This window comes from Nycticebus coucang, chromosome 6 (genome assembly GCF_027406575.1).
Source record: "Nycticebus coucang isolate mNycCou1 chromosome 6, mNycCou1.pri, whole genome shotgun sequence".
NCBI classification, from domain to species: Eukaryota; Metazoa; Chordata; class Mammalia; order Primates; family Lorisidae; genus Nycticebus; species Nycticebus coucang.
This window is the reverse complement of record NC_069785.1, coordinates 119,163,943-119,178,632: the sequence shown is the minus strand read 5'-3', so window position 1 is coordinate 119,178,632 and position 14,690 is coordinate 119,163,943. Positions and strand designations below refer to the sequence as shown.

The 14,690-nt window shown below is 40.4% G+C and overlaps 1 pseudogene; it reads left to right on the top strand.

The window, feature by feature from the left end:
- Window positions 1–5,493: 5,493 nt before the first annotated feature.
- On the top strand, window positions 5,494–14,184 carry LOC128588849 (NXPE family member 1-like; annotated as a pseudogene).
- The last annotated feature ends 506 nt before the right edge of the window (window positions 14,185–14,690 follow it).

Genomic DNA, 14,690 nt, shown 5'->3' with positions numbered 1-14,690 from the left:
AGCTATGGAAGGAAATTTGGCAATACTTAGAAAAACTACCCATGCATTTACCTTTGACCCAAGACTCCCCAAGAGGCCAGCAAAAATATGAAATGACTATGTACAAGGTTATTCATTAGAGCATGATTTGCAATAGAAAAGATTGGCAAACAAACCAAATGTGCAGAAACAGCAAGATTGGGGGGAAAAAATTATGATGCATCCTCTCATAAAAGAAAATGCAATGCAGCTCTAACAAATAAATAGGAAAAGCTCTATCAGCTGTGATGCTGGGGTTTCCAAGATGGATTATTAAAGGAGAAGAGAACGCTGCAATATACAGATGCAACCTCTTGAGTAATAAAAAAGGGAAGGATTTATAATTAAAAAAAAAGGGAAGGATAGAGACATATATAATACATATAGCAGCAAAAAACAAAAACCCACTGGGAGAGAAATCAAAGCTGAATGAAAGCCATTCATAAAAACATGGAGAATTCAGTAGAAATAAGACTTCTTTTAATATGCCTTGTTACATAATTTTGATTTTAGAACCACATACGTGATTCACGCATTTAAAAATTATATCCAAAAAAAGAAAAAGTAACTTCTTAAAACCAAGAAATAAATAAGCCTAACTGCAAATTAAGATGGTGACATAAAATAAATTTTTTTGTCTTTATGTTGAATGAATTTAAGAACAACACTTAAACTGCATTTCCATAAGGGAATATATTCTAAGGATAAATAGAACTGAAAAAAGTGCCAAGCTTCACACAATAGTCTTTTTTTTATTAAAATTAACATTGGTATTTTGCAAATCTTCTTTACATTTTATTGGAAAAAGCAAATGCCTTTATGAATAACACTAAGAAATGAGATTTTTAGTATAAAAAAAAGATACAAATTAAAAAATTAAAGTTTTTTTTAAAACATGTTGTTAAATTGATGTGGAAATATCTGTACAAATTCATGATTCTTTCTTTTTCCAAATATACATATTTCCTAGTTCTATCTATTGAAAAGGCCTAGAAGTAATAGTAGCCGTTGACAATAATCACTCCTAACACCCAGATTGTGGTCTCTAAGAACCCTTCCTTCACTAAAAGAAAACAGGCATCCTTGAAGGAAAGGCTGATTCTAAGACTGGGGCAGAAAAAAAATGTATATCATGAGCCTGGATACCTTGTTATGGCAGAAAGTAAATTATCAAAGATAAACAGAGTTATATCAGAATATAAGAAGTGACCCAAAGGTATCTCTTCATTGGTCATAAATGGCATCAAGAAGAATAATGACCACAGTAGACTGAAATACATAATATATAAAATCCAAGCGTTCATAACAATAAAAAAAAAAGAGGCATACAAGAAAAAACTTTCGGGTTGCACCTGTGGCTCAGTGGGTAGGGTGCCGGCCCCATATACCTAGGGTGGCAGGTTCAAACCCAGCCCCGGCCAAACTGAAAAAAAAAAAGTAGCTGGGCGTTGTAGCAGGCTCCTATACTCCCAGCCACTTGGGAGGCTGCAAAAGAATCGCCTAAGCCCAGGAGTTGGAGGTTGCTGTGAGCTGTGAAGCCACAGCACTCTACCAAGGGCGATAAAGTGAGACTCTGTCTCTACAAAAAAAAAAAAAAGGAAAGAAAGAAAAAAGAAAAAACTTTCACAAGTCATTAGCGGAGTTAGCTGTATCTTTACTCTAAAAATTGTCAATTAAAGAGAAAAATATGAACACTTATCGTCTTTTCCTGTTAAAGAGAAAATCGATAGCCCTAAGAGATGAAGGAAAGTTCTCCTCTGCAGAAGGATTATAGCTAATGAATGCGGAAGCAATGACAGAATTAGAAAATCACTCATATTAATGTATTAATATGCATCTCATTAATATGGAAGGAGGGACAAGGTTTACAGATCTCCTTCTCTTCTTTTTTAAATTTTTTTTTAAATATCCTTCTCTTATGAGACCAAAACTATCAGCAAAGAACTCCAACAACAAACCCTGAGCTGCTGGGCATGTGACCCAGCTTGCACACAAGGTGAAAGGACGGACCTAACAATCTCGAGAATCACAGCCAGGCACACTGTACGATCATTTCATATGACAAATATTAAATTTGGATAACTATTTTTCAAATTACCCGTACTTTCCTAAAGACATTTTCCAGAAAACCTGCTTTCTTTCTCACTTGGTTAAGGGTTAATTCAACAAGCCCACTGATAATAATCAATGTCTGATTGTAAGGTGCATGTCAGCATCCTGTGTGTGTCCTGTCTTCTGTTCTTATCCCATTAGAACTGAATCCTGGCAGTAGACTCTGAAGCTTTCTAAAGGGACCGGAAAGCTTGGATCCAGAAATGTTTTTGGATAAGTCCTCCTCAAGAAAGAATACAAAGCAAAACTTAGTCTCTTTCCTCAGGCTGCTCACACACAGTCTATCAGAGAAGACAGATCTTTTTTAAATATACATTTTCTTTCCTATTCCAGAGCAAATATAAAAATACTATGGAAACATTGCTCTTCTGGGGGAGCCAGGGAAAGCTTCCCAGGAGTGAAATTCAGACTGGGTTGTGAAGGGTGAATAGAAGTTTGACAGGTGGCCAGAGGCATTCTGGTTAGAAGGGACAGAAGGCAGACCCCTGCAGAGGCAGGAAGGACTGTGATGTATTTGAATACATATTTGTATTTTGTGTAAGACATTTTTCTTTAAAATTTTTATTTATATAGTTATTTTTAAACTTATTTTCATTATCTATGTATTGAAGGTATATAATATTTTGATACACATATACCTAGTAAAGTTATGGCAATCAAGCAAATTAACATATCCATCACTTCAGTTACCCTTTTTTATGGGAATCTACTAAAATCTACTCTTAGCAACTTTTCATACAATATTTACTATGGTCCTCACACTGTACAGCAGATTTCTAGACTTACTCATCCTACATGTCTGTAAGTTTGGACCCGCTGAGCTCCATCTCCCTTTCTTCCCACACCTCCATCCCTGGTAACCACCATTCTACTGTATTTCTAAGTATTCAACTTCCTTTGTTCCATATGAGTGAGATTGTGCAGTATTCTTTCTGTGTATGGCTTATTTCACGGCATAATGTCTTCCAGGTTCATCCATATTGTTGCAAATAGTAGTAGCTCCTCTCTAAGGCTAAATGATACTCCATTATTCACGTACACAATTTCTTCATTCATTCATCCATTGACAGGCATTGAGGTCTTTCTGTAACTTGGCTACTATGAATAATGCTGCAGTGAACTTGAGCACAGATACCTCCATGAGCAGCTGGTTTCATTTTCTATGGGGGTATACATTAATCTTTTTTTTTTTTGAGACAGAGTCTCAAGCTATCACCCTGGGTAAAGTGCCATGGCATCATCATAGCTCACAGCAACCTCCAACTCTTGAGCTCAAGCCATCCTCTTGCCTCGTTTTTTTCTATTTTTGGTAGAGAAGCGTCTCAGTTTTTGTGCAGGCTGGTCTCAAACTCGTGAGCTCAAGCAATCTACCTGCCTTGGCCTCCCAGAGTGCTAAGATTACAGGCATGAGCCATCACCCCTGGCCCTAATCTTTTTTTTTAAATTTTGAGACATGGTCTCAGTTTGTCACCAGGGCTACAGTGTTTCATCCTAGATCATGTCAACCTCAAACTCCTCGGTTCAAGTGATGCTCCTCCCTTGCGTCCTGAGTAGCTGGGACTAAAGTGGTGGGCCACCCTGCCTAGCTGATTGTTTAATTTTTTGTTAAGACAGGGTATCACTATGTTGCTCATTCTGGCTTTGAACTCCTAGGTTCAAGCGATCCTCCTGTCTCGGCCTCCCCCCTGCTAGAATTATAGGCATGAGGCCACCATAACTGGCCTTGTCGCTAATTTTTTGAGAAACCGCCATACTCATTTCCATAATGGCTGTATCAATTTACATTCACACCAACGGTGTACGGGAGTTCTCTTTGTGTGTGAGCAAATATTAATGACTCCTCATCTTAGATGTCCAAACTGAACATCTTCCCTCCAGACCTTTCTCCTGAATTCCAAACTCACATTCTATCTACAAGGCACCTCGATTTTGGTATTTATACAGGAACCTCAACCTCATTGTGACTAAAACCCAAATTCATTTTTCCCCCTCACCCCAATCTCTTCCTTTCCCTTTATTTCCTTTTTTGGTGAACATTAGGATTCTGCTTCCAATTATTTATGTTAAACTCACAGGGGTCATGGCAAACCGCTAATTAAGCTGCTATGGGAAGAGAGGGAATTATTGAATATAACTATGTGCTAAAATTAGGTAAGCATTTTTCATATACCATCTCATTTAAAGCTTGGAATTAAACACGGAAGAAATTGAAGTTCAGAGATTTATTTGTATGCTAAGCAGATCTCAAAGGCTGTCACATTATATGAAATTAACTAGAGAAATAATTCTTTAAAACCTTAATGTGTAGGCGGCGCCTGTGGCTCAGTTGGTAAGGTGCCGGCCCCATATACCGGGGGTGGCGGGTTCAAACCCGGCCCCGGCTGAACTGAAACCAAAAAATAGCTGGGCATTGTGGCGGGCGCCTGTAGTCCCAGCTACTCGGGAGGCTGAGGCAAGAGAATTGCTTAAGCCCGGGAGTTGGAGGTTGCTGTGAGCTGTGTGATGCCACGGCACTCTACCGAGGGCCATAAAGTGAGACTCTGTCTCTACAAAAAAAAAAAAAACAACCCTTAATGTGTAAATGTTTAACATTTCATAGTAACCCCAAGAAATTAATTTTTAGTTACCTCACCTTATATTCAATATAAAAGAAAATTAACTTACATTTGAGAGGAGCCAAGGTACATAAATTTGCAAACATTGATTTACAAGCTTCCTTTATGTTTTTCCCAAAAACGTTTCCCTTAATTCACGAAAATCAAAATCAAAATAATTTCCCTTATTCCCCTAAGTAAGCCAAGATTGTTGACACTCAGACATCAATAAATGGAAATAGATAACTCAGAGAAAGGTGATGACACCCCCATTCCTCAGTTCCCCTCATTCTTTTCCAACAATTAAGATTGTAATTTCAGGCTTGGCACCAGCCACATACACCTGAGCTGGCGGGTTCAAATCCAGCCTGGGCCCACCAAACAACAACAAAGGCTGCAACCAAAAAATAGCTGGGCGTTGTGGCGGGTGCCTGTAGTCCCAGCTGCTTTGGAGGTAGAGGCAGGAGAATGGCCTGGGCCCAAGAGTTGGAGGTTGCTGTGAGCTGTGACACCAGGGCACTCTACCCAGGTGACAGCTTGAGGCTCTGTCTCAAAAAAAAAAAAAAAAAAAAAATTTTTTTTTTAATTTCAAAGTATACATATATGCCACAAGATTTAAAAAAAAAAAAAAAAAAACAGACAAAAATCCAATTCACAAAAACAAGGTTCCCTTATAGACAATAAGAACATTCTGTCTCTGTCCAGATTTATTTCTCCGGTCTCCACCTGCAGCCGGCAGTCTTTAAAGGCAGGGTTCTTCTTTATTGAAATGCTCCGTGTGGCCCTGGGGCGGTGTAGCAGTGGTGTTCCAGCTGCGGCCGCAGGCTGCGTGCTGATTTTGTGAGGGCTTCTTTTGCTTATCCGTGGTATTGGATATCACGAAAAGCAATGCCCAGACCTTCTTGTGGCTCATCAGATTTTGTTAGTGTTTGCGTATTTACTGTGCGGCCCGAGGCAACTCTAATTCTTCCAATGCACGACAGAGGGGGAAAAAAGGTGGGACACCCCTGTTTTATAGCCTAAAAATGTAAAACCTAGATTATAGCTCCATTGCTGTGGGGCTGAATATGCTGAGCTCGTCCTGAAGTTTTCTGCACCTGTCAGCAGATCACGGAGAGGCAAGGCGGATGGTTGCTGAGCACGGGGATTCCGGCCACTGCTCCTGAGCTCAGAGGCTCAATCGTTTTGACTGCAGCACTTGGCAAGGGAAGGAGCGCGCCCTGAAGATGAACACCAGACAGCGGGGGCCACGTTCAACCCAAGGGCAGGAACACTTCGGTTCATGGCAGACCACAGAGCCCACGCCAACCTCCCAGGGGGCCCAACGCAGCTCAAACTTTGTCGGCTTTGTTCCCAATATTCTCAAGAGTCTCTCTGTAATCCACAGTCTGTGCGTCATCCTGGTGCTCGTGTGGCCACAGCAAGGAGGAGGACGAGCAGATCCCAGATCCACTGGGGGTGCCGCTGAGGCTTCGGTTAGGACGGTTTTCAGAAACCCCCTGCCCCTTGCCTAAAGGGCCCTGTGGGCTACTTTGGAGCCTCTTTCGCCCCCTCCCTCCTGCCTCCCAAGCCGTGGTTTGTCCATTCTCCTCCATCCCTCCAGAGTAGACACAGCATCCTCCGTGGAGATGCACAGCCGCAGCCCAACTCTGTCCTTGGGACCATTTTATTCATTCCTAGTCCCTCGCACAGGGCCAGGCACAAGGAAAGGAGGAAGTAAGAACTGTTTGTCAAATGAATGAGGCTGCATCTCTGTATATCCAGAACATACTGTGAAGCAGAACAGAAGGGAGTGGTCATAAAAAAGGGGGGGGGGGGTGCTGGCCATCTTAGGAATTACTCAATGCAGTAATAAATCTGCAAAGTGAGAACAGGAAACATCAAGATGAAATGGAGGCAGTCCCCAAGTTAACAACATCAATTTGGTAGGAAAATTGTGCCCTGATCTTTAGCATAAGACTCGCTTCCAGCTTGAGAGACGTAGAGAATTACAAGAAGGACATGTGCATTGTGTACGTGCAAATCAGAAGACTGGCCTCCTGGGGGGACGCGTACTGAGGTGTGGCAATTCCAGGGCAATGGTCCTGGCAAAGATTCTCTAGATTCCAAAGGTCTCTTGACCCTGGAGGCAGAGGTCTTTGCTTAAGGTCTTAGATTTTGCAAAAACAAGTTGGAGACATTCTGTCTCTGACCCTTTCCATGTTTCCCTTTTTTAGTGCTGGTGTCTGATGAGTAACTTTTAACTACTTCTTCCTGCTTTAGGATAATAAATACCGACTCCAGGTTAGCTCAGGAGGGCTCCTCCCAGAGTTCCTCAATCCCCCAACACTGGTTTAGTGTCAAGCCTCTTTGTTCCTCACACCAAAACTTGCTCATGTGATGACCCAAAACCCCGTCATAGTTTTTTTAAATCTGACTTGCACTTATGATTGGAGGCTATCACAATAAGTCCCTGAGTTACAAACATCCGACTGATGTACAATGCAGAGTTATGAACAGAATCTATTATAGTTAATAGATAAATTTACCTGTTCCAACTCCAAACTCAAAACAAACCTACAGAATCTATCTTATTTGTAACCCAAGGACCACCTGTAGTAACATGATCATGTAGGAGCTAGGGACCAAATGTCCACGATTACGGTGAAGAATAATCACTGGAAACTTCTTTCTACCTCCTGATTTCTGAGTAAGGGAGGAGAATCATGGAGCTGACATTATAATGCAGGGAAGAAACAAATGATCTATGAATCAGGAAGCTTGACTCTCCCAAAAAATTTTACATCCAGCCACTCATCACCTTGTGTCAATTCCCTTCCTTTTTGGTTCTACTAATGACACAAACTGAGAACTTGAAAGATTCCAACAGAGAAGAAGCTGAAGCAGCCGTGACGAAGAACCAGCTTCTGGTCTGAGATTCAGTCATTCAGTGATTACTCAGTTACTCAACAAATATTACATGGTCGGCCTTGAGATAGGAGGCACAGGGCTAAGCCAGACAGATGTGGTCCCTGTCCTCATGAACTGGTGGTCTAGAGAGAGTATCAGTATCAAACTATTACAAAGACTGTGTGATACAAGAATGGAGAAGCATGAATCCTATGTACTCAATTTTGATATGAGGACAATTAATGACGATTGGGGGGGGAGGAAAAGCAGAAAGAGGGACGGAGGGAGAGGGGTGGGGCCTTGGTATGTGTCACACTTTATGGGGGCAAGACATGATTGCAAGAGGGACTTTAACAATTGCAATCAGTGTAACCTGGCTTATTGTACCCTCAATGAATCCCCAACAATAAAAATAAATAAATAAAAAAGACTGTGTGATAGCAGTACAGAAGGGGGCCAGGGGGCCGGTGGGAGTGGGGACCATAGGAGCACCCACCCTGGCCTGGAGTGGAGGGTTCAGGGAAGTAATATCTAACCCAAGACTAGAACAACGAGTAGCGTTCAGGGAGGCAAAAGAGGCCGTACAGAGGAAGCAACCCAGAAGGAAAGGAGGGGAAGTGATCAGAAGGGGTAGCTTGTACAAAAATCTTCCCATGAGACTTAGCATGCAGTTTCAAACAAGATGGTGCACAAAATAAAGCTGTCACTTCCGTTATGGCTCATGGCATAGATCATTTTGACAACTGTCAAGATTCCCAAAAGGTTTACTTTCTCTCCCCACTTATTCAATAAATTGAGATTCAATCTGTCCCAGGTCAGCCCAAGAGCATAGCATTACATTCCCTGGTGATATATGGTGGGTGGGGAGGATTTTCTGATTGGGAAATATTTAGTATTCCCTCAGTTTACCCATAACTTTGTAATGTTAGAGACCAGAGTAAATGACTTGAATAGAGTTAAACCTACTTTCTCTTAACTTGTGACTCCTATTAAATTTTCAATTGCTCTTCAATGGGTTCTTCCATGCCCTATCTTTGCTTGGATATCCCAATATAAGACAGATTCTAAGCGTTTTTGTCTGTTCCTCAGACTCTGCACCAACTCCCAGGATTGTAACAAATAAAGTAACAGTTCCCTCTAACCCCAAAACACACACACATATACACACACACACCTATGCGTGCACACACAACTGGGAGGGGTTGGGGTGTACAATGATTAGCAGCCGACTGCCTGGATTTTCGACTCTGAGTCAACTGTTTCCCCCCATTCACTGGATAATCTTAGCCACTGATAACTTGTTAAATCCTCATCATTTCCCCCCAAACCCTCCTATTATCCTGAAGGTTTACCTTATATCCAAGCCCATTCAAAACTCGAGCTTCCTGGAGATTTTTCTTTTGAAATGCCAGTGATCTTCGCATCTAATTTGTTTTGACAACTCACCTTGAGGGCCACACCTTGAACCTCGTTTTCACCCGAATTGCTTGACAGGAGAAAGATTGCCATTTCACACTTACTTTCTAAACACAGCCTCTTAATCTCATTCCTTATACTTTCACTCTCATTATACTTCCCAGAAACTTTGAATTCAGGCGCAGATTCAGTAAACAAAAGTGAATTGAATTCCTTTTATGTCCCAGGCATTGTTTCCTTGTTCCTGCTACTTTCTTTCAACATTTTATCAAGATGCCTTCTAGCCCCAATTTCCTTTTTCTCCAACCTATACACTGTAGTTAATTATTTGAACTATTTTCTCTTCGGTAACCCCTAATTCATGGAACACATGTTTTTCTTTTTGAAGTCTCAGTGTCCTCAGAAGAAAGCATATATTAATTCTTCATTTCTGTCTTGGACAGTTTCATCTTTCTGAAGGTTAAAGAAGTAATAAGAAAAATATTTCACTAGATATTGTACATTACTGGAGGTTACAAGTTAATTTGTATTCTTACCTCACCACATATCAAATAAATCCCAGGTTATTTATAGATCTAACTTTAAAAAAAAAATCTAACTATTACAACAAACTCAGGGGATATAGTTCCCATAAGCACATTTTTTTTTAATGTAAAAGACCAGCTTTACCTAACAAGATAAAAATAGTAAAAGTTCTTATAAACAGAATGATGATGGATACTGAATTCTCTTAGCTATAGCACTAATCAAAAAACAAAATAAAACAAAACTGATTGGAAAATAGAATGTGGGGGCGGCACCTGTGGCTCAAGGAGTAGGGCGCAGGTCTCATATGCCAGAGGTGGCGGGTTCAAACCCAGCCCCAGCCAAAAAAAAAAAAAAGGAAAATAGAATGTGGATATTATAAACTGTTAACAATATAGAAATATAAATTTAGGGCGGCACCTGTGGCTCAGTGAGTAGGGTGCCAGCCCCATATACCAAAGGTAGTGGGTTCAAACCCAGCCTTGGTCAAACTGCAACAAAAAATAGCTGGGCATGGTGGCAGGCACCTGCAATCCCAGCTACTCGGGAGGCTGAGGCAAGAGAATTGCCTAAGCCCAAGAGCTGGAGGTTGCCGTGAGCTGTGATGCCATGGCACTCTACTGAGGGTAACAAAATGAGACTCTGTCTCTAAAAAAAAAAAAAGAAAGAAATATAAATTTAAAAATTTGGAGGAAGGACAGGTCAGATGTTTTCTTATCATTTAGCCTGGTATTAAAAGACATTATTTAATATATTTTAATGAATAATATATTTACATATATAATTAATTAGAACTTTTTTTTTTTTTTGCAGTAGTCTCAGCAGTTTGGAAGGCCAAAGCAGGAAGATCACTTGAGGATAGGAGTTCAAGGTCAGCCTGGGCAACATAGAACATAGCAAGACCTCATCTCTAAAAAAATTTTTAATTATCCAGTGACACCCGCCTAGAGTCCTAGCTACTCAAGAGGCTGAGGCAGGAGGATCATTCAAGCCCAGGAGTTCAGGGGTACAGTGAGCTATATTTGCATCCCTGCAATCTAGACTAAACAATGGAACAACACCCTATCTCAAGGAAGAAAAAAAATAATTTTTAAGTAAATAGGGGTAGCCAAAAAGATAAGTAAACAAAAATGTGAGAGGATAACATTGGCGCAAGGAAGCATAAACAAAGATTTTGGTCACTGCTTATGTTAGGGATTTGATAAGTACTGCCAAATAAAGAGGAAATGTTTTACATAAATGTATTACACCTACAAATTTATTAAATTTATAAAAAGAAAATCTCTAAAACCAAAACATGAAACTTTCTATTTTTCAGAACACACACAAATGCTCTTAAAAGTTCAACCCAGTAATACCATCTCCAGGATACAAATATGTGATAATGACTTTTAATATTATATTAGAAAAGACTGGGAAAATCTTTATGTCCTCCAATCAGAGACCGATTAAAGAAAGAATGGTACATCCATCCAATGAAAGACTTTATGTCCATTTCAATAGATGACTGGGGACATTCAAAATGTACTGAAATAAAAAGATATTCAAAATACACTGTTACACTACAAAGCAAGGCACAGGCCAGGCACAGTGGCTCATGCCTATAATCCCAGCACTCTGGGAGGCTGAGGTGGGTAGATCGCTTGAGCTCAAGAGTTCGAAACCAGCCTAAGCAAGAGCAAGACCAAGACCCCCATCTCTAAAAATAGCTGGATATTTTGCAGGCATTTGTAGTCCCAGCTACTTGGGAGGCTGAGGCAAGTGGATCACTGAGCCCAAGAGTTTGAGGTTGCTGTGAGCTCTGATGCCACAGCACTCTACTCAGGGCAACAAAGTGAGACTTTATGTAAAAGGTGGGAGAATATATGTAATGTGAATGTGTGTATATGCACATACATATATACACACAGGTACATCATATATACACACAGGTACACATATACACACAGGTACATCATATACACACAGGTACACATATACACACAGGTACATCATATATACACAGGTACATATATACCCACAGGTACACATATACACACAGGTACATCATATACACACACAGGTACATCATATATACACACAGGTACATATATACTCACAGGTACACATATATACACAGGTACATCATATACACACACAGGTACACATATACACACAGGTACACATATACACTCAGGTACATATATATACACAGGTACACATATACACTCAGGTACATATATACACACAGGTACATCATATACACACACAGGTACACATATACACACAGGTACATCATATATACACACAGGTACATATATACTCACAGGTACACATATATACACAGGTACATCATATACACACACAGGTACACATATACACACAGGTACACATATACACTCAGGTACATATATATACACAGGTACACATATACACTCAGGTACATATATACACACAGGTACATCATATATACACACAGGTACACATACACACAGGTACACATATACACACAGGTACACATATACACTCAGGTACATATATACACACAGATACATCATATATACACACAGGTACACATATACACACACGTACACATATACACACAGGTACATCATATACACACAGGTACACATATACACACAGGTACACATATACACTCAGGTACATATATACACACAGGTACATCATATATACACACAGGTACATATATACACACAGGTACACATATACACTCAGGTACATATATACACACAGATACATCATATATACACACAGGTACACATATACACACACGTACACATATACACACAGATACATCATATATACACACAGGTACACATATACACACGTACACATATACACACAGGTACACATATACACACAGGTACATATATACACACACAGGTACACATATACACACAGGTACATCATATATACACACAGGTACTATATATCCACACAGGTACACATATACACACAGGTACATCATATACACACAGGTACACATATACACACAGGTACACATATACACTAAGGTACATATTATACACACAGGTACACATATACACTCAGGTACACATATACACACAGGTACACATATACACTAAGGTACATATTATACACACAGGTACACATATACACTCAGGTACATATATACACACAGGTACACATATACACACAGGTACATATATACACACAGGTACATATATACACACAGGCTCTAGAAAGATACTTATAAAGGAGATGAGGATGATTAATACTGGGAAGGAAAACATGTCAGGAGGCAGGAGTGAAAGAGAAGTTTATTTCACACTTTATTCCCTTTTGTATCTTTTGAATTTTATGCCATGTTTATATGACACAGATCCAAAATTTAATGAATTTTTACAAAAAATGAAATTTGCCTTTTGTTATTGAACCTGTTTGGTTTTTCTTCCCACTGTGGTTTTTCCTTTTATTCTATTAGGACTCAGACACTCTGTCATATTTCTTAATAATTACTTCTCTCAGGGCAGCACCTGTGGCTCAAGGAGTAGGGCGCTGGTCCCATATGCCAGAGGTGGTGGGTTCAAACCCAGCCCCGGCCAAAAAACCACAAAAAAAAAAAAAAAAAAAAAAAATAATTACTTCTCTCAATTTGCAATTGCAATCATTCCTTAATAAAATAAATTTAGCATAAAAATAAATAAATAAATTTAGCATAGATTTTTAAGTTAATGTTTTTAAATGAGTTTAAATATCCTATGGAACAAGTGGTTAAAATAAAAATTATACAACTGACTCAAATGATTTACTTAATCAGCATTTTAATTACAGCCAATTCCTAGATTGGACATTTCAATGGTTATACAGGAATAAAGATATGAATCTATTATTAATGTTAATCAAATAAAAACAGGTTCAACTATGTCCACATAATATGTCACATTTTTTGCCATTTCAGTTTGGGTACAGATAAAAGATGCCTGCCTTTCTGCGTCACAGACCCCTTCATGGTATCTGACACCCTAAAGCATCCCTGAATTCAGAAGTTTCACCAACAGAAACTGAGCTGAGAATCCAGGAAATCGTGAAGAAACTAGACCAGCTGATCCTACTCAGACCTTTCACCCACGTGAGCACCACCACCAGCGCCACACACAGCACAGCCACCACCCTTCACCCTTGACACACATACTGCAGTGGGGACCAGCTGGACGTCCTGCTGGAGGTGAGGGATCACTTGGGATACAGGAAGCAATATAGCAGGGATCTCCTGAGGGCCAGGATGTGTTCCCCAGCCCTGGAGGCAGGTGCTGCAGGAAAGGTGACCAACTTCAACAACAGCACCTACCTTATCAGTTCACTCTGTTCTGGGAGAGCCAGGTCACCCTGTCTGTCCTGCTCATCCACCCCAGTGAAGAGGCATTGGCTCTCCAGAGGGCAAGGAACCAAGGATACTCTTCACAGGCCAATTTGCCAGAGGCACCTCCCAGATCAGTACTGATTGTGCCCTAGTTTTAAACTCAAGTGCTGAACTATACCAGTACCTGGACTTTAAAGACCAAGAAGCCTCTCCTGCATGAGGCTTCAACACGTTCCCTGTGAGGCCCCAACCCATGTGACCACCAGCAACTTAGCAAGGAAGAGCAGAGCCTTTCACAAAAGATAAACAGGCCTTCAAACACAACGTGTAATAGACAGGTAGGATATTTTCCTATACCAACTGTCCCAGTCAATTTAATTAACAGTGAGCACTGCAATATTAGTGTCCCAATACACACTGGTTATCAGCTTTGTTCTCCCAAAGTTCTTATCAGGGGACCTTCTCCACATAGCTGCTCTCCTTGGTCCTTCAGGCCTGAGGATAGATGGCTACAAACTGTTGCAAACCCCAGGGTACCACATTACCCCTTGTTGGTTCCTTAGACCCCGCCCTTTATTAAATTCACCTGAGCTACCAAGTTTAAAGCTATTATCTGTTTCCTGCTGGGACCCTGACTGACCCAGAGGAAACTTCATGTGCAAATATACTGAAGGGGTGTTCACAAAACTGAAAGAAGGTTACGTGCCTGGGAATTAGGAAACAGAGAGGAAAGTGACGAAAGATGAGGCAGGAAGGTGACCAGGGCCAGCTACATCATGAACAAACTGTTACAGAGTTTGGATCGATTCGTG